The sequence below is a fragment of the Theropithecus gelada genome, chromosome 7b (genome assembly GCF_003255815.1).
Source record: "Theropithecus gelada isolate Dixy chromosome 7b, Tgel_1.0, whole genome shotgun sequence".
In the NCBI taxonomy this organism is placed as follows: Eukaryota; Metazoa; Chordata; class Mammalia; order Primates; family Cercopithecidae; genus Theropithecus; species Theropithecus gelada.
The window spans coordinates 15,358,018-15,379,542 of NC_037675.1; the positions used below are offsets into that span (position 1 = coordinate 15,358,018).

Below are 21,525 nucleotides of genomic sequence, written 5' to 3' on the forward strand. Positions count from 1 at the left end.
ACGTTCACGCTTGTTACCTGAGAAAAAACTTAAATTTGCTTTGGAATACAACTACTGCAGATTTGACATTCTGCATTTAGAAATGGAAAAAAAATCTGTAAGGAAAGTAACTGACTATTTCTCTCTACTGAGAATAATTTGAACTTTTAGCCTCTCACTGAAGTTAATCACACTTGATCTCTTGAGGAAAAAAATGCTTTTAACATGAAAAAATGCTCCACTGAGATTTATCAAACTCTATTTTAATTGTAATTGATTTATACCAAAAGATAAAATGAGTTAATCAGGGCATGCTATTAGAAATACTAGCATGGGAAGAAAGCAGGGAGGTCGTAGGACTGGAGAGGTGGGGACCCTGAGAGGTGGTGGTTCGGAGACTAGGCAACGGGGCGAGACGAGGCCGGTAGGTGGTGGGAGGCGGCCAGGCCGGAGCCAGCGGGAGGGCCAGGACCGGAGGTCCTCACCCTGCGGTGCCCACCCCGGCCCAGGCCACCCGCGGCTGAGGAGGCGGAGTAGGAGTAGGAGGAGGAAGAGGATCTCCAGATACACTCGGAAGGCGGTGTCACAGAGCTTGGAGCTGAAAGGAATAACAAAACATGCTCTTAACCATCATCCCTCTCCCAAGAAGCTGGAGGAAATTTCCCCGCCAGTGACAGTCATGAGAAAGACACAAGTTCCCAAAGCGAGTCTGACATCACAAGAGAATCACCTTTTACATCAGCCGACGCTGGGAATTCACTCTCTGCTTTTCCAAGTTATACAGGCGCAGGGATATCTACCGAAGGCAGCTCGGACTTCTCCTGAGGATATGGTGAACTCGATCAAAATGCCACTGAAAAAGCCTAGGCAATGTTCACAGCCGTCGATGAACTCTTGTATGAGCAGAAGTTGAGTGTGCATACCAAGAGTCTACAAGAAGACTGCCAACAGTGAATAGCTAGCTTTCCTCACCTCAGGATTCTAGGTAGGCAATCACTCCAAGTGAAGATTATAGATTGTATCCTAGATCCCCTTCTGCTGTTTCAGCTTCATATGAAACAACCTTGTCTCAAGAAAGAGATTCTACTATATTTGGTATAAGGGGAAAGAAGTTACGTTTTTCATCTTCGTATGCTCATAAAGCATCTTCTATTGCCAAATCCTCCAGCTTTTGTTCTATGGAAAGAGACGAGGAAGACTCTATAATCATCTCGGAAGGAGTAACTGAGGAATACCTAGCATTTGATCACACAGATATGGAAGAGGAATTTCATGGGAAGAAATCAGGAGCAGCTACAGAGAAACAGAAATGAGGGTATCCTCCCATTGCTCCATTTTACTGTGTGAAAGAAGATGTCCTTGTTTATGTGTTTGACAATGTGTGGAGCAAGGTTGTGAGCTGTATGGAACAGTTGACACGTAGTCACTGGGAAGGATTTGCCTCTGATGATGAGAGTAATGTTGCAGTTCCCAGACCCGATTCAGAAAGTTCTTGTGTGCTGAGTGAACCACATCCTTTGGTGTTACCGTGAGTGCCACAGTCTAAGGTACTGTCCGTTACTTCAAATCAAATGAGTCTCTGTGAAGCAAGCAGTCATCAGCCAAATGTGAATGGTCTCTTTGTTCATGGGATGCCTCTACAGGCAAGAAATAGCTCCCTAATGGACAAGCTCCTAGATCTTGATGACAAGCTACTTCTGAGGCCTGGTTCCAGTACCATCCTTTCAATTCGAAGTTGGCCAAATCGAGCTGTGGAGTTTAGTACATCATCTCTGTCATACACAGTGCAGTCCACCAAGAGAGGCAATCCATCGCCACGAACCTTTCAGCTGATCAGCACAAGGCATTCACATGCTGGAATACCAAGACGTGCGGAAGAAATCCTTAGAGGAGCCCCAGTCCCAGCGGCAGCGGAATGAAGTGGCACAGCTGAAGTGGAACATGTGAGTACTGTGGGGCCACAAAGACAGACGACGCCCCATGGCGACTCCAGTCGAGCTCCAAGTGCGGTGGTGGATGAACCTAACTATCAGTACCCACTTTGGGAGGCCGAGGACGGCAGATCATGAGGTCAGCAGATCGAGACCATCCTGGCTAGCACGGTGAAACCCCGTCTCTACTAAAAATACAAGAAATTAGCCAGTGTGGTGGTGGGCACCTGTAGTCCCAGCTATTTGGGAGGCTGAGGCAGGAGAATGGCATGAACCGGGGAGGCAGAGCTTGCAGTGAGCCGAGATTGCACTCCAGCCTGGGTGACAGAGAGAGGCTCCATCTCAAAAAATAAAAATAAAAAATAAAAGAACGGCTCCTTTTGGCCGCACAGCTCAATCATTTTTGGTAGAGTGACCTACTTCCTAGAATGGTCTTGATAGTTGGGGAGAGAAAAGGTAGGGGGAATACTACTTTGGCAGACTTAAAACTTTATCTAGAGGCTTAACTCAGAATAAAAGTTGAGTTTCCAACAACAACAACAAAAATACTAGCAAGGGAATACAGTTGATACGACTAGCAATGAGCGGGTATGAAAGATTATTTTAAAATTTGGAACAAAATAAATTTTAAATTGTTTATTTTTGTTTTAAAAATTACTTAGAAAATAAAACTACCTAGGCCTATATGGATTAAAATTTTATTCTTTTACATAATACTTTCCATACCCAGAGCATATCATTTTCTCTTAAAATATACACCAAGTACCACCTGTACTTTGGTCAATGACAACCATTATTCATTTGACACAGGGAATTCTGCCTTGGTTTGAGCCATGTCTCTGCACACAGGAGAAATTGCTTATTTACAATTGCTACTCAACTGCTACAGCAGCAGGAAGGGTGCCTCGGTGTGTTGTTATCCTTATTTCTCTGGGTTTTCACTCTTCCTTAATTGTTTCCCAGGTACCCATTTTTATTTCTAGGGAACCAGGCATTGCCAGGAAGGGCAAAGCCTAGGCCCCATGGTTTTAGGACTGAAGGACTTCATGGAGGCAGAATCATTCCAGTATAGCAATCCCGACAACACCATTTCTTGATTTTCCCCCACAGGCATAATAAACACCCTGAGATAAGTGAAAAATGATTAGAAATAGCAGCAAAGAGATGATGGTGAAGAGGAACTATTTAAGAAATAATGAACAAGATTTAATAGAGACACTGATATCAGATTGAACATGTATCCATATCTAGATATACTGAGTGAAATCTAATGGCTTCAAAGACAGAACTATAAAATTATTCAAAAAGGAAAAGCAGAATGTCTACAAAGGAATAAGGAACAAGTTGATAACAGACACCGCAACAGCTATCCTGGAGGCAAGGGCATAAGAAATCAATATTGGAAGATTGAAACTTACATTTTATTAAATTTTTATTTTGTGTGTGTGTTTACTGTAATTTATTCAACAAATTCTATAACCCTATTTGCCAGTGATGAAGTGAGTTTGGCCAGTCACATCAGCAGAGAAGAACATGAAACAGTGGCGAGAGCACAGAATTTAGTGTCAAAATAGTTGCGTTCAAATCTTTGCTAGACCGCTTCATAGCCATGTCACTTTGAGAAGGTCACTTACCAAATAGTTATAGACATGAGGGATTGTTGGACATAATTCTTGCCCTAAAGAATCTCTTACAAACTACTTAGGAGAAAAGAAATACATGCATATAGTGGAAAACAACACAACACGGGATTGCTAAGTAATAAAATATATAAAAGTGTCCCTACTCTATAGATAAAACAACAGAGGGGTGCTATGTGTGGTTAACAAAGATAATCATTGTTGATTGTATCTATTTCTCTTGGATGTTGAAATTTTATAATTCATTTTTAATATTTCATATTTAAACATTACAAATGAATATAGAAGAAATATAAAAAATATTTTAAAAGACAAAATATCTCTTGAGCTCATTATTTTGAAGACTGTATAACTAAGACTGGGTAAGATGAATATAAGAAAAGGAAATTACAGGCCCAATAAAGCAATATTTGAATCTACCATGAACAAATGGAATTTATCCTAGAAACTTGAGGATAGGACGTTTGAACAAAAGACAGTCTTACAATGCAATTCATCATTAATGGCCTCATGAAAGAACCATGATTACTTTTAAAAAGCAGAAAAAAGTATATGCTAATAAGTTCTTCTTAACACAAACCTATAGAAAATATTACTTTTAAGAAACTTCAGAAACATTTTCTTAAAAGTCTGAAACAAGATGAAGATTCTCTGCTGTTTTTCATTTTGTATTAGAGGCACTAGATATAAAAATAAGAACAGAAATAAAAAGAAGCTGTATAAGGGATATTATTTTTGTAACATTTACCGGTAATTCCAAGAATCATTGATAAACTATGGGAACTAATAAGAGAGAGAATCGGCCGGGTGCGGTGGCTCATGCCTGTAATCCCAGCACTTTGGGAGGCTGAGGCAGGCAGATCACAAGGTCAGAAGATCGAGACCAACCTGGCCAACATGGTGAAACCCCGTCTCTACTAAAAATACAAAAATTAGCTGGGCATGGTGGCGTGCACCTGTAGTGCCAGCTTCTTGGGAGGCTGAGCAAAGAGAATCACTTGAACCTGGGAGGTGGAGGTTGCAGTGAGCCAAGATCATGCCACTGCACTCCAGCCTCACCACAGAGGGAGACTCTGTCTCAAAAAAAAGAGAGTCTAGCTAGATAGTTTGATTACAGATCTACAGACCATAGTCAACATTTGTCCATTATCCTAGAAATAAAAGATGAGAAAAAGTAATAGTAAATAAAATACTATTTAAAACAAAAAAAGGTCACAAATGACCTAGGAATTAATTATACAAGTAATGAACAAGACTTTTATAGAGAAATTTAAACCTGCTTTAGAGGACACAGCATCATATAAATGGAACTACAGTATCATGCTCAGGAAGACACGGCAATGTTGTAAAGGTGCTCCTATGTCTGAGTTAACCTGTAAATTCAATGCAGATGAAAAAAGAATTTTTAGGAAACCTTGAAAATTTACTTAAGATTCACATGAAGTAATAGAAATTATGAAAATATTTCAAATTTTTGAGAAAGAAGAACAAGGCTGTAGGGCTGTTATGTGGGGTGGAATCAGCTGCGCTGTCTAGCACAGCCTAGTACAAAGCCGTGAAAGTGGCTTTCTTTCACAAAAGAAAGTGCAGAAAGGATGCTACATTCAGAACTGAATCCTGGAACAGTTTTGAGTCCAGAAGCAAATCCATGTGCATAGGACTTTGGTATATAGTTTAAAAATAAACAGTAAAATTAATGAAGAAATGGAGCGCTTTATAAATACTGCTGGGAAAAATTAACTCATTATAGATAACTATACCATATATAACAACTGTAAGTGGATTGGGCCTTAAAGTGAAATTTAAGATTATACAATTGATAGAAAGGAACATAGGAAAATATTTTATTACCCTATCTTTTAAACAAAACTCAGAGAGTAAAGCACCAAGGGAAAATTAATGGATGTGACTAAATCACAATTAAATATTTTATTCAATGAAGGCCATCACAGGTAAAGGTAGCAGACAGATAAATGTCCAGGAATAGTGTTTTTTATGTCTACATCTGTCAAGTGATAAACATCTATTATATATGTAAGTATACAGTAACGCATAAAGGAATAATGGGCTGAGGATCAGAATGGACAATTTGCAGAAAGGTAAAGCCAAACATCTAATGAGTGTGTGAAGGACCTACTTCACTAGTAACTAGAGAAATGGAATTGAAGCAACTGAGAGATACCATTTGTTAAAATTGTGAAAGTTGGGTATTCTGGAGAGTTGATGGAGTGAAGCTAAACAATGTTGCTTGTGGGGATATAAATTGATGCAGCCATTTTAGATAACAATTGGCACTATTTATTGAAACAAAATGTAGATATGTGTTATAATTCACTTGTCTCATCCTTGGTTTTATACTCCTAAGAAACTCTCATATATAACATAAGAAAATACATATGGGGATGTCATCCAGCGTTTATTTCTTTTTAAGGGAAAGAGTTAGAAATAACCTAGGGGTGGCCGGGCGCGGTGGCTCAAGCCTGTAATCCCAGCACTTTGGGAGGCCGAGACGGGCGGATCACGAGGTCGGGAGATCGAGACCATCCTGGCTAATAGGGTGAAACCCCGTCTCTACTAAAAAATACAAAAAACTAGCCGGGCGAGGTGGCGGGCGCCTGTAGTCCCAGCTACTCGGGAGGCTGAGGCAGGAGAATGGCATGAACCTGGGAGGCGGAGCTTGCAGTGAGCTGAGATCCGGCAACTGCACTCCAGCCTGGGCGGCAGAGCGAGACTCCGTCTCAAAAAAAAAAAAAAAAAAAAAAAAAAAGAAATAACCTAGGGGTTTGTCAATAGGATAGCAAGTATGCTTTACAGCACAAGATCAATAACCTAGATGTTCATCAATAAGATGGTAAATATCTTACCCATAAGATGGGGTATGTTTATGATGCAATACTATACTGCAGACACAATGAAACTGACATGTAACAACGTGGGGGAATCTTAAAAATATAATTGCATGAATGAGGAAACGCAACTAAACAGATATCAAAATACCATTTATGTAACTTCACAAGCACAAAAATACTTTTTCTTCATGAACACAATGTAAGAAATGAGGTGTGGAGGGAGATACATTAAATCCATGAGAGGGTGCTCACAGGGGAAATGTGAATGGGATACCGAGTGCTTGGGAGCCTGTTACTGATTCTTCAGACACCAGGGTTATGGACTTTGTTAATATTCCTGCTTCCCCTCTGGACGCAACCGTTTTCCATATGACAACTCAGTGTCTTTGACTCATTCTGTTAGAAAAATAAGGACGCAGGAAAATAAGTTTTAAAACTGTTATTTTAGATTCATGCCTCCATGTGCAGGTTTTCAAAATTTTAGGTTCGGGGGTTCATGTCCCAATTTGTTCAGGGGTACATGTCCAGATTTGTTCAGGGGTACATGTGCAGGTAAACTTGTGTCACGGAAGTTTGCTCTACAGATTATTTTGTCACTCAGATACTATGCCAACAGATTTTTTTTTTTTTTAATCCTCTTCCTCCTCCCAACTTTCACTCTCAGGTAGGTCCCCAGTGTCTGTTGTTTCTCTCTTTGTGTCCATGTGTTCTCATTTAGCTCCACTTGCGAGAACATGTAGGTTTTTTTTAATTATTATTTTTACATTAGTTAGTCCTAAGAATAATGGCCTCCAGCTGCATCCATGTTCCTTCAAAGGATCTCGTTCTTTTTAATGGTTGCATAGTATTCCATGATGTGTATGTATCCATGTATCACATTTTCTTTATCCAGTCTACCACTGATGGGCATTTAGGTTGATCCCATGTCTTTGCTATTGTGGATAGTGTTACAATGAACATACACCTGCCATGTGTCTTTAATGTAGAACAATTTATATTCCTTTGGGCATATACTCAGTAATGGGATTGCTGGGTCGAATGTTAGTTCTGTTTTTAGCTCTTTGAGGAGTTGCCACACTGCGAAAAAGCAGTTTTATTTATCTCAAGAAAACATAGTCAGTGAATACTCTTAATAGATGACATGATTTTGTACTTGTCAATTTTGGTTTTCTTTAGAAGGAGCATGCATCCCCATGTGGATAAGTGCCATCTGTGCCATAGCTTTAGCATTTTGTATCCTTGAACCTCCTTCTTAACCTAAAGATATATAACCTGAAAAGACCTAACAAATGAAAATCCTTTAATTCTTGACATAGATGAAGCTCAGCCTAATTGTTTGTGAGGACCAAAAGTTAAAAATAATCATAATTCAAACTTAAGAGTCTTGAGTGGGAGATGCCTCCACAATTACTTACTAAAATTTTTCCTGTCTTCCAGGACACATTTTTGAAAAAGAAAAATAGAAAAACTGCAAATATTGATATTGCAATAAAGGGAAGAAAATTATAGCTACTGCTTGGTAAAAGGAAGCTTGTTGTTTATACAGGACTTCAAAAACTTTAGATCTATTATCTATATATAAAGAAGAGTTGGCTGGGTGCGGTGGCTCACACTTGTAATCCCAGCACTTTGGGAGGCTGAGGCGGGCAGATCACGAGGTCAGGAAATCGAGAACATCCTGGCTAACATGGTGAAACCCCATCTCTACCAAAAAATGTGAAAAATTAGCCAGGCATGGTGCTGAGTGCCTGTAGTCCCAGCTACTCAGGAGGCTGAGGCAGGAGAATGGCGTGAACCTGGGAGGCAGAGCTTGCCACTGCACTCCAGCCTGGGCGAGAGAGTGAGACTCTGTCTCAAAAAAAAGAGAAGTGTTATGCATATCAAGTCAGTGATTTCCAATATGAAAAGTAAATGTTTATAGTTTTCAACATAAGAAGAAATTTCATTATTAGCTCCCATACTTAAGGAATAACAAGAGATTTCCAGCAAACCATTTCTTATGTGTTAAGAATGATTGGCTCCCTTATGTTTTGTGGGTTTTATTAAAATTTTCTATTTTGCTGCTAATTATGTTTTCACCTTGTTTGGGACTAACATATGTAAACCGGACCCTTGTATTTACAAATGCATAAAGCATGGAAATGGGGATGGCAATGTAGTGTTTCTGATTAACAAAGGCACAACCTGACCTTACAACTTAACACTCATCCAGTTCTATGGTAAATACAACCATATTACATAGTGTGCCTCAATCTGCAGGAATCTTAGTTCATGACCATTCTAGAGGTCTTTGGATCACCTGTTGTGCTCTCAACGGTGTTTTGTTTCCACCTAAACATCCCAAGTGAAGTCATCATTGGTGTTTGTGTTTATGTCAACATCTGAGTTTTATGAGATTAGATTATGCATGATCCTCTATTTTTCTCATGCAACTTGAGGAAGATTTGCTGCAAAAAAAAAAAAAATGAAATTTACCATCTTTGCCAAATTGTTACAAGTTTTCTGAGCCCACAAAATTTGCATCATCAGTTTATCCTGCTGTGGACTTGGCTAGTAACACTATTTCAACTTCTGCTTTTCTGAAAACAAAAACAAAAACGAAAAACCAAAAACAAACAAACAAAAAAACAGAGTAGAATGAAAGAGAAGAGGGGAAATTAATAGTTGATCTCCCTACTGTTTTCAAATGCGTTCATATTACTTTAATTTTAGCCAAAAATGTAGCACTCTCCCTATGTGACAGATGATAAAATGCAAGTCCCTAAAGTCAAACATTCTCAACATCAGCCATGAAAAGATTAAGAGTTGAGATTTGATCTAGTTCTGAGTTTCCAAACCCTGGTGATACCATTGCCCCATTCTGAAAAGAAGAGATAAAGGAAAACAGATTTTTATGTTCTTAATTTTTTATTTTAAAGAACAAAACACACACTCTCAGGCTCCACTTTATACAATTCACCCTTCTCTCTCCTGCTGATGAAATAATCCACTGCTTCAGAGACAGCAGTGTAAAAGGTCCAGGTACTAGAGTGTCATGACGCTGCCACACTCTCAGGAAGGGCACTTCTGTCCTAATGGGACCTTAGGACAAGTCACTGAGTGGATCCCTGAACTACAGAGAACTCCAGAAGTCTCACTTGTTGCAAATACTTTTCATAATAGCATTGAGCAATTTGTAATGATATAACATGCCTGACATGGTTGCAGACTTGTTGACAGATTATCAGAAAGAGCATTATATTGTTCATTTGGCTCTTGATTCATAAGTTCTTTTACACTTGGAAAAATAGAGGGTTGGAATCTCATATAGCTTCCTGCATTTTTGACATTATATCAGACCCACATATTTGTGCAGGCCAGGTGTGCTAGGAAGTGTCAGGCAACTGCATTGGTCTTGGAAATGACTAACAATTATAGATGAATTAATCTAATATACAGTCAAGGTGATGTGTATCAGACACTTGACTGGTTATTTAAACACATTTTTTTCTCTTTAAAATACAAAACATACATATTTCCCACATGAAATAGAAAATGTTTCCTGTGGTGTAGTTTTTAAATTCTTATAAAGCATTTACAACACTGTTTGACACATACTTAAAACAACAATAACAGCTACTATTTATTAAGTGCTTAATGTGTTCCAGGTACTTCATGTATAGGTGGGCATCACCATATCCATTTTACTGATGACACAATTTTTTTGTGGTTAAGTAAGTGGTAGAGCTGGGAGTTTTCATTTATTCAACAAATATTTTTGAATGCCTTGCACTAGGCATATGACTATCTGAACAACATGATGTGTTATATTCTTGTGTGAAGTATTGTATCTATGAATTATATGCATTTTATGATGTGTCAAAATATCTTATCCTGATATATACATTGGGAGCAAGAAAATATTGGTTCAGATTCAAGTACTTTATTCAAGGAAACTGGGAGGCTCATTTTATTCCCAAATCACTGGATTTTAGTTTACAGAACTCCTCTGCCTCCATTCTCTCCCTATACTCCTTACCAGAAGTGACCTCTCTCTGGGACACCCGCCAACTTCCTGTCATTACTTTAGGATTGACTCCTGGCCTCCCTTCTTCATTATTCCAAATCCAAGCCATTTGCCAACATTTTGGTCTTAGAGCCTCTACTTCTTCAGCACAGTAACTTGCAATAGCACTCCATTTCATATGGGTCTGGTTATATACAATTTTGCTAAGCTTCCAAGAGTTTTTCCAACTTCCAAATCTTCAATCCAGAGCTTTGTCTTCTGGTGACATCTTTATGTGTTACTTTTCCTATTGTCTTCTGTCAGCTGAGCCTACTCTTATCACCACTGTCAAGTGGCTAGCATTAAATGAATAAACATTTCCTATTTGCCAGGAACTACTCTAAGCTCTTTAAAACGATCTCATTGCATCTTCACAACAACTTAATCTTGTCCAGCTCAGAGCTGGAGAGAGCTGGGATTTGAACCAAGATTTCCATAACTCCAAATATAAATTTCTTATTCATGTTTTAGTGCCGCTTAATTCTTAGGTCTACTTCTTACTTTATTTGCCTCCCTGCCCACCATCAGATGCTTCAGTTGTGTTCTTGCTGACACCCCAGAGTTGCTTCCTTCTTTGACTTTCCAGTGACTACCATGTCACTCCTTGGTTCTGAATAAACCTGACTTCTGCTTTCTCCACTTGCAGCTGGTAACTATTGCTGCAGAACACTGATTTTCAGATTGCATTTAACACCCAGGTTTTAAAATTAATATATTGGGTTGGAAGATGCATTCACAAAATGCCAATAGAATGTAGGCTACATTACATGTAGTGAGGCTAAAAGCTCTTTGGGGAAATATTTGTTATATATAACAATTTTTGTTACTCATCTGGGAAACATATTATAAATGAATAAGTGGTGATATACAGTGTATTTACAGGTTAAAATGCTTTTAAAAGCAACTGCTTTAAGAAAGCGTTGTGACTGAGACCATGGGTTTCACTGCAACTTTATAACATCCCACTTCCACTTGATCTCTTTTATTTACAGCCCGTTGGCTAGCTCAATACCTATTCTTACTGGTCTCAGTATTCTGTTTTCTTCAAGCCATATTTGACCCTCTTACACCAGCAGGAGGTCTTTCTCCTACCTTATTAAGAAGTTTCCAGCTGGGCGCGATGGTTCATGCCTATAATCCTAGCACTTTGGGAGGCCAAGGCAGGTAGATTGCCTGAGGTCAAGAGTTTGAGACCAGCCTGGTCAACACGGCAAAATCCGGTCTCTACTAAAAATACAAAAATTAGCCAGGCGTGGTGGTGGATGCCTGTAATCCTAGCTACTCTGGAGGCTGAGGCGGGAGAATTGCTTGAACCCAGGAGGGGGAGGTTGCAGTGAGACCAGACTGCACCACTTCACTCCAGCCTGGGCATAAGAGCAAGACTCCATTATCAGGGGGGGAAAAAAAGGAATTTCCACTACTTTTCTCCTTTCATGATTTATTGGTATCTTCTTTCTCCCTGGGTAATTGTATGCCACAGTTCAGAGACTAACAGTTTCTTATTTACATAATAAAATGGTCACCTTGGTCCTCCATGCTCTGCCACCCATCTATCATGCCTCCTCCCCAAACTCAATCTCCCTCAGCTTCCGTCCATTGGCCTTGACTCTGCCCAGTGCAACCTCTACTTGAAACGCTCTGCCTTGTAACTGTGCCATTCCGACCTGTGTTGAATGCTATCCTTGAAAGACAAATTATCTATTTCCTTAAGCCAAAAGCCATTTCTTTCCTTTTCCTGTTCCTGTGATCTCTTTTGGTTTGTTTTATTTCTCAGATACCACTCTCTGGTTTGTCACATAGCTAAATCATGTGCACGCCACCACTTCACCACTAGATTATAAACCATTAGCTACATTCCAAGTCTTATTCCTCTTTGCATCCCCTTTAGTGACTTTAGGAAAATGCATTGCCCAATCTGGGGTCTTTTGGGGCTCTAGAAAACAGACTTACATGACTGCTATGGGCTAGGCATGGCTCTTGAAAGGATACAAGCCACGAAACACACAGCACGCCAACAGAGCAGCATCAGCCTTTTCTTTTTAGTAAGAAGGATCCTTACGGAAGTCAAATCTCTGGTTAAGGGCTATGCTTTTGGAGCTCTCCTTAGGTGTGAGGAAAGGAAACTAGCCCAGACAAGTACAGGAGCTCCATATTCCAACTAGGAACCAATATTTTCTGGAACAGTTCCTAGTTTAGCCTCCAGGGTCCCTGAAAAGGTCATGTATCGTCCATTATAAGAGTCACCAGTATGGCATACACCTCGTTCCTTTGTACCTCCTTTTAGTTGGATACAATTCCCCAGTTAGGGGTCACTTTCACCGTAAACAATGTTACCTACTAACAGCTGACATCCCAACTCTATCAGATATCCCCGCAGAACAGAGAAAGTTAACCCAAAGACAGTGCCAAATGTGCCTGTAGAGGAAGAGGCACATTTTTGTTTGTTAACCCTTAGCCACAGAAGAGAACTAGCATCCACTGAGTGTCCTTCATGGTAGGTTGTTTTCCATATATTGTCTCTTTCTATCCTTACAATAATTCTATAAAGTATTCTCCATTCATATTTTACAGATGAGGAAACGGAGGTCCAGAGAGGTTAAGTAACACCCTAGATTACATTTTAGAGCTAGCAGATTACAGAAATAACCATCTGTCTGGCTTCAAAATATTTTTCTAGCCCATGCTGCCTAATTCAGCAGCAGACAGAAGGCATGCAATAAATATTTGTTAGTAATAACAGTCTTTATCTTTGACTAGCTTAATGCCAGCATTGCATTATTTTGAATGGGATTTTTTGTTCCCCCAGATACAGATAGTTTTATCTTGGAATGGTTATTTCTGAAGTCTAGGGTAATTAAAATAGGATATAATGTCTATTTTCAAAATGGCCTCACAGCAAGTAAGCAACAGAACTAAAACTTTCCGTCAGTTTCTGTCACTTCAATTACTCTGAGCCTTAGTTTCTTTAGATAATAAAGGGATTGGATTTGATCATCTCCAATACCTTTCTCATCTTTAATATCCTGTAAAAAGAAAGTCTGATTATCTTCCTGCTGTACCTGGCAAGCCTAGGCAGCCAATTAGGAAGCAAGGATAAAGGTACCTAAAATGTCTACTTTCTTTTCCTTTTTATGTAATGAATGGCTGTGGCCAGGACCCTCTTGTTTCTGGGATAAGTCTCTTATTTGAACAGAACATTTAACACAGATGATTTTCAAAGTATGTGGGGTTTTTGTCTATCAAAAAAGAAAGCACACACTCCAACCAGTGAAACCAGAGAACTGACCTCTGGAAAGCAACCAGCATCTGAAGAGAGTATTTTAAGCACATTCAGTGTTCATTCTAAACGTGTATTACCTTCACTGTATAAGAGTCTGGGGTTTATAAGTGAGGAAATACCATCTTATATGCAAAGAGGATCACACAACTGTGGCAGAATAGAAATTACTTTTTCAAATTTTCTAAAGTAAAATCTCAAAAGAAATATCTATTTCTGTTGGGGGCCGCACCGGGGGTGGTGGAGAATGAAAGAACACACACAAAGACAAAGACACACAGAGAACATGGCGGCCGCACTCAGAGCCTCCGCCTCACTTTATTTATACTCCATAAACCTCACGTCAGCAGAAAGAATGCAATGCAAAACAAACTTTCTTTTCCCACATGTAACCTTCTACTCAGTACCTTGTTTCTATATTCTTTCTTATCTACCCGCCTTCTTGGCGCCTACGGGAGTTTATTAAAAGTTCAGTTGGAGATACTGTCCTTGAGCCCTATCTATTCTCAGCATACTGTTTTTAAAGGCCCCTGCATATTTCTATAAGACCTTATTGTCATTCTCTCTAAAGTCACTCATCTAGTTATTTTAAATTGGTTCTGAAACACAATCATACATTCAAAAACCTAGTAACAGGCTCTCTTGAATGCACTAGAGCAGTAAATGTTAGTTTCGATTAAACATTAATCCAAAGGATATTATTTCACTCTCTTAAGCCTCATTGAGGTTCATTATTAGAAAACATGCCTTCAATATCTCATTTTACATTCTCACTCTAAAACTGTATCATGAATGTAAATTTATTTTACGATCCATTCTTAATTCAAGAGTTTATACTCATAAATTGGTTAAAATATTTTAAAATTGCACTTGTTCTAATTACTTCAATAGAACAGAAAATATAAATTTAATATTTTTGGTATTTTTCTCACCATAAATTAAGCTTTTATAACTTTTAGCAGTTTTGTGGGATAAAATTAACCAAGATTTTTCTTTAGGATTTCTTCAGTCGCATCATGCGTGGAAAAGACTCCCCCAAGCTATGGTTATATAGTCAGATACATATTATTGTATTCTATTATTTTAAGAAACGTTTAGCACTCCTTAAATAATCCATCCAATTTAATATATGGAAATTTTCTGAAAAAAAAAAATTCTGGCCAATGGACTTTCTACCACAACATGAACGCAAACATAAGCAGCAACTTTTGCTATTTCAGACATTTATACAGACATCTATTGTTGACCTAGGTCCTAATTGATCTACCTGTACGATTGACATACTGCTGTCGATGGGAATGCCTGCAAAGATTATTGAATATGCAAATAACTAGCCAATAAAAAAAAAATAGGGGACAGAGGGTGCATCCCTGCAGCCCCGCACGACAAGCCCCACATGACGGACCCCGCCACCTTTGCCTTTGGTGACCCCCGGCTCCAGCCTTGGGGTGGGCAGCGGTTAGCGCACCAAGACCCTCGGGAGCCCGGCCCAGACGCCTGCTGCGTTCCCAGCCCACCCGGGCTCGCCAGCCGCGCTTGCCCATGGAGATCCTAAATGAGCTCCACAGGGGCAAGCTCCAAGGACTCTTCCCAAAGACAACTGGATAGGGCTGAAAGGTGGGAGAGAGGCTCAAAAACACATACCCTGTTGCCTGTGTCGGCTTGGGAGTGGCCCAGGACAGGGGTCAGTTGTCAGGCACTACTCAAACTAGGGATGAGTTTTGCCCCTGGTGCAGGGACACGCACACAAGTGTGTGGTTTAAGCATGTAAGTGCCAGTGTGCTGAATTCAATGCACTCTACACAACCGTGGCCACAATGTTGCTAGCTCTGTTGCCTCCCCTACTAGAGATTCTTCACACTGGTAATGCCAAAATGCATGATTCCCCTTCTCAAATTTGGAGTCCCAGCGAATCTGTTGATCAGGGTATCTCCAGGCTTTCAAACTGCCTGAGGACAGCCTGAGTGCCGTCTCTGGCGATCTAGCCCAGTGACTGCAAACTCTCAGTTGCGTGATTCAGTGTAGTGTTAATTGAGGCCAAGGCAAACATCTGTGGTTAAGATGACCAAAGGCTGTTTTACTATTTGACACTGCCCAGACCTGTTTCTAAAAATCAGAGGCATAAGAGACACAAAGCCTCATTTTCTCTCTCACAATATATGTGCGATGGTTGAAGTCATGCAAAGCTGCCAGCCTTGGGCTCACATTCAGATTCCCTCGGCTTGGCAGGAGAAGTCCTCAGTTCTGGATATTTCCTATGGCCCAGGCCCTTGGCTGTGTGCTGGAGAGAGATACTCATCAGACACAGAATCTACACTCGAGGAGTTTTCTTGCAATATATGGAGCAAGGGTTTGAGCAACTCTGGAGGCCCCCTCTAACATGTTCATTTAGGACAGAAATAATCAGTAGACTATTTCAAACTAGGAAACACTGATTCCCATAAAATTCATTCATCCTGCACTATTTAAGACAGTGTTCAACATTAATTGAAGATGGGATGATGATTTTCTTTGTGCCATCCCATAAAGTCTACTTTTTTTTTTTTTTTTTTTTTTTTTTTGAGATTCCTGTCTTGCTCTGATGCTCAGGCTGGAGTACAGTAGTAGCACCATCACACCTCACTGCAGGCTTGAACTCACACACTCAAGCGATCCTCCTGCCTCAGCCTCCCAAGGAGCTGGGACTTCAAGTGTGTGCCACCATACCCAGCTTTATTGTCTGTATTTTTCTGAGAGAATGGAAAATAAAATTTGAACAAGCTTCTAGAAAAATTATGATGCATTTGGCCAATTCAAAATGATGCATTGTCTTAGAATCTTAGACTCTTAAGTGCTGGTATTATTTTTTTTTTCAGAAGATTGATTAAATATTCACTTTGCCAGTACTTACTAGCCAATAGATTTTTAAATTATATTATGCATGGGATATCTCAATTTCTTAATAATTTAAAGAAACTATAACTCTTTTCAATATATATCCTGTTGGATTTTGAAGAGTTGGGATTTGGAGGTTTTATATAAAATAATATTTTTTCATTCTTAAAACTAAAAAGAAATTATTATTTCAAATAGTTTTATGGACAGTAATGATAATTTGAAATATACAAATATTGGATTTTAATTTGGTTTTGTTTTGTTTTCGCCAGTGTAGTATATAAATATCATTAGTGCAGTTTTACCAAATTTCAGTATACTACTCTCTTGACCATCTGTTAAGTGTCTATTTAATGCACAGCTTTCCCTGAGTTCATTTAAGAACATTCTGAATAAAAATGTTTACAGATAACAATTAGAACAGGACTGAGTGAAGTTTACTGTGAAAATCTGGGAATTTGGATATCGGTCACTGGACAGTGAAAATGGAAGGCTTGTACAACATGCTTCTGGCCTCTTCTCTGGGTTCATAGTAGGAACCGAAACTCTGGAGACTGCAATTAAACAAAACAGGGCTACAATTTTTCACCAAAAGAGTATGATTACATGCACTCAAATGCAAGCTCACAACTGGCTAGTTTGCAGCTTTGAGAAGTCATCTCAAAATGGACTAATACTCCTCTTAATGCTGCAGAACATCTCTGGCCCATTTCCCCTACCACTAAAGGATATTTATTAAGGGCCTCACACATATGCGATGACACTCAGTATTTTGCAAAGCCTATTGAAACACTCATTGGAGGCATTTTGTTGTTACTACTGCCCTTGGGGACTTTGATTTATGCTGTTTAGCCATTGTCTTGCTGTTTAGATGTTTACTAATGACCATAATCATCATTGTTTCCTCCAAATGTTGCCCATAAGCCATGTTTTGCTTACTAAAAACTTTCCTTGAACTTACTACGTTATTGCTTCAATGAGAGGTTTACAATGGAGTTAATTTATTTTAACATACCTACGAAAGACATTTTTTAATTCTATGTCAGTTCCTCGCCCAAATTTTCATAGCTTATCTCTGATGTGATTTCCTGCTTACTGGATCCTCCTCCCCGGTCCTGACTCAGTAAATAGTCATAGAGGATTTCTGAGATCCCTGAGTCCAACAGAACTTTAATTTGTATTTAATCTCTTCAGCAGAGCTGAAAAGGCTTTTTAGAAAAACCTGAGTACAACTACTCACCAAAGACATTGCAAGTATGGCAGGTTTAGCAGTTAAAATTCTTACTCCACAAAAATATACAGATTCAAGTGATGCAACATTATTTACTTCTTTTTTCTTTCCTTTTTTTAAAAATAAAATCTGCCTCTGAGTTCCTATCCCTTTTAGCATAAGCAAAATTTATCATCACTTATTTGGGGGTGCCCTCTTTTTTCTGTTCCCGTTGCGCAAATGTCTCAGAGACTATACAAACTCTGGTCTCTGATCACAGTGAACACTGCTGTTCTAATGTTTGTAACAGGCACAGTTCACTGGTGATGGGCACTGGAAGTCAGGATCCTAGACCCCCAGGGTGTAGCTTCCCTAAAGCCATCTCTTGGCGTCCAGCCACCCTGAAGCTATCTCCCCCTGAGGCCCGACCACTCTCCTGCGGCACCATTAGAGTGATGGGCCATGACCCTGACGCCCTGTATTAATTCTCCCCAAGTTTATGGACTACCACCCCAGCTTTCTTCTGCTGTTGTCTCTTTCTTTCACGCCCCCCCCCTCTTTTTTTGCAGATAATTCACTTTATCTCCCCTCAGTGTACCCTTCAATATACAGTCTTTATTTGCATTCTGGAGTTGAATTAGGAAAATATGTTAAACCAGTTTCTTTGTTTTATCTTATTTACACCTTGGTAAACAGCGTTGTTCAAAACAACTTCACGCAGAGCGTGCCAGTTGTCCTCAGACCTAAGACTCAGCAATCTCCCCTCAAACTCCTGTGCCTAAGTTCATGATTTCTAGTTCCCTTCTGCTTTACCTTTACTAAGGCTTCAGGAAAAAAACCTTTCTTCTCTGCATGCCTTTTCTCCAGTTTCATTGGTCTACGTCTTGTTCTTTCTTCTTTTAGCTATCCCTCGAAATGAGTGTCTTTCAAGTCTCATATATTGAAATCCTTGCCATTGCCCAGAAAGTAAACAGAGGTAGTTATGCATATATTCAGCATGTCATAGGAAAGTATGTGTGTGCATGTGTATGCGTTGTATATGTGTGTTCATGCATTGATTCAACAAACATTAACTGAGCATCTACAATGTGCCAAGTTTTCTAACCCCTGGGAATAGATGAGTGAATAGGTAGAGTCCTTGCTCTCAAGGAATTTACAGTGTTTTGGGAGAAATCAAAGACAAAGAAATGATGAATTCCCAGCCACAGAGATAATCAGGGGTGCCAGGGGAGTCTTTGGAGTGAGCCTCTCCCAGCCCAGGGGAAATTCCAGAAGACTTTCAGAAGAAAGTCAAGACTAGGGTACATTCCAGAGGATCTCGTTCCAAAGGAGTGAGAAGAATGGTGGCGAGATGTCTATTTTAGCAGAGCCATAAATATGTGGCTAGGTCAACACAGAGAGAAAAGTAGCCTTTCAGAAAACTCCAAGTGTTTCCTTAACACATGCTGCTGTGAGACTAAAGGGCAGGGCAAGTGATAAAGGAAATTTCCACTAACCACTTACAAGACCCAAATGCCCCCCCGCCCCACCTCCAAAAAGAACTGAGGATGTAAAATCTTCCCTGTGATGCAATTTCTTGCCTTCCCTCCTTTGGGTGAAATCTTGGACCAGTTCCAGACTTTTTCCGGAAACTTTCAGGTAATAACAAGTCCTGGAGTCAGTTTTAGTCATAAGAGAGATCCATTTCAGTAACTGAGATACCAAGTCCTGTCCAAGAGTCAACACTGTGAACTTCATTTAGCGCGTTTTCCCTCTCTTCAGTAGTGGCTATGGTGGGTACTCACAGCGGGAGATGAGGGTGTGGTTTGCAGTTTTGAGATTTGTTTCTTTCTCCTCATCCCTGCTGGCCTTACTGTGGACCCCAGCATTGAAGAATGGAGAAGTGGATTAGTTTGCCCCAATCTGGCCGTGGTACATGCTCAGGGCTGACCCTTACCAGGGCACTGTTAAGTATACCTCAGATTGGCGCCCTGAGCACATCTAATTGCACCCTCCCAGCCGTGGGCAAATCTGTCCCAAGGTCGGCAATTGCCTCTTCTTTTTCAGTCAAACACTCCTCCTTACCCCCACCACTTCCTTCCTAGAAACTCTCCTGGATGGGATTTAAAAACGGCTCCTGGTCAGGGCTTCCCCTTGAGTGGCAGGTCTGGTCAGCGCCACACAGCAAACATACTGGCTCGACTCCCTTTCCATAGCAGCACAGCCAGCCCCCATGGAAATCAAATCTTTCTCTGCCTAACAGCCTCAGCCTGAGTCTCCACTTCTTCCCCTGGGGTCAGATATCAAGACACTGTGCCTGGAAAAATTCAAGGGACAGATCCATCAGCATTCTTTGTGGCCATTCTTCAGTATGAGTTTATGGGGGACACACTCCTCTTTCTCAGCAAGGAATACCAAAATTACCTCGCCACTTCAAGACATTTCTTCAGAAAAGTCTTTTTTCTTTTCCAGAATTCCAACATTTTTAGTCCGTTCATACCAGTGCTGAACTAAGGTTCACAAAATTGGTATTAATGCCTGCCTTCTTTGTAAGTCAAGTTCCTTACTTTAAAAGATAGGAGAAATTTCCCATCTATTTTTCTTTCTTGGCTTGTTAAATCACAAAGAAAACAAAACAAGAAACCTTTTTAAATATCTTGTTATGCATGACATGTATATAAGAAGCTTCAGCTTTATCTTGGTAAGGGAGGGACTGTTAAATGTAATAGTCTTGAGTGTGTTAACAAGGGCATGAACCCTGATCCAACAGGCATATTCTTGATGCTCTCTGTTACTTCCCCCACCCCGATCCCTCCCAGCAACCACCCCTAAGAGGAAAGGATGAGTTTCTGGTTGTCAGCTCCCCGAATGCTGCCCCCAAATAAGGGACAGTGTTAATGAAATCAAATTAGACTGGGATAAGGAAGGGAAGTGGAGACTCGGACACAGCATGCCACAGTCTGAGCCTCCAGCATATCACCTTCCTTTCTTCTCTTTATTACCTTCAGCTCAGTTGGGTCAGGCCCATGATTCATCTACAGCTGGGGTGAAGGTACAGAAGTAGGTTGGGGTTTAGGTGAAGTGAGGAAGTGGTGGGCATACTTTGGACCTTCAGATCCTTCATGCTCTTGTCACAGCTACCTCATCTGGCCCCTATATGTTCTCTGGATGTACCTTCTCTGTCAAATCACATTTCATGTCCCTTTCTAGGAACCAAGGAATAAAGAAAGCTGCCCCAGGCACTGCCCTTCGGGGAAGAGAGACAGTGGTCTGGCATGGCTGACAGCACCACCACCTTTGTGTCTGTGCTTCTTCCTCCATCTGTCCAGGAGCCTCCCTTTTTGGGCCTCTGCCATCAAATCACATTTCCCTGCATTACTTTTTTTCCTGCTCCATCTTTAGTTTTCTTCTTCTATGTTGCTATCTTTTTTTTGGCCATCATATCTTTACATTGTCTTTCTAGACATCTGAAAAAAATTGACTTCTCTGTCTTCCTATTTCCTTCTTCCTAGTTTGTCTGTTTGCCTCTTAGTTTGTTCATTTAATATCATTTTTAGACAGAAAGGGATGATTGGAGCCTGAATGGCCAAAGGGACTGAGGACAAAGCTCTGATTTTTTATCTTGCCCAAATTCCTATCCTAAGGGGTCTGGGGAGTCATGCCCTATAAGCCATAAATCTCATCAGATGGGTTTTATTTGACCCTGTGTATCGTGACTTACTTTCCAGTTTGACTCTGGCA

At 40.1% G+C, this 21,525-nt stretch overlaps 1 pseudogene; it reads left to right on the forward strand.

The window, feature by feature from the left end:
• The first annotated feature begins 596 nt into the window (after positions 1 to 596).
• LOC112629187 lies at positions 597 to 18,290 on the forward strand (annotated as a pseudogene).
• Positions 18,291 to 21,525: the final 3,235 nt, after the last annotated feature.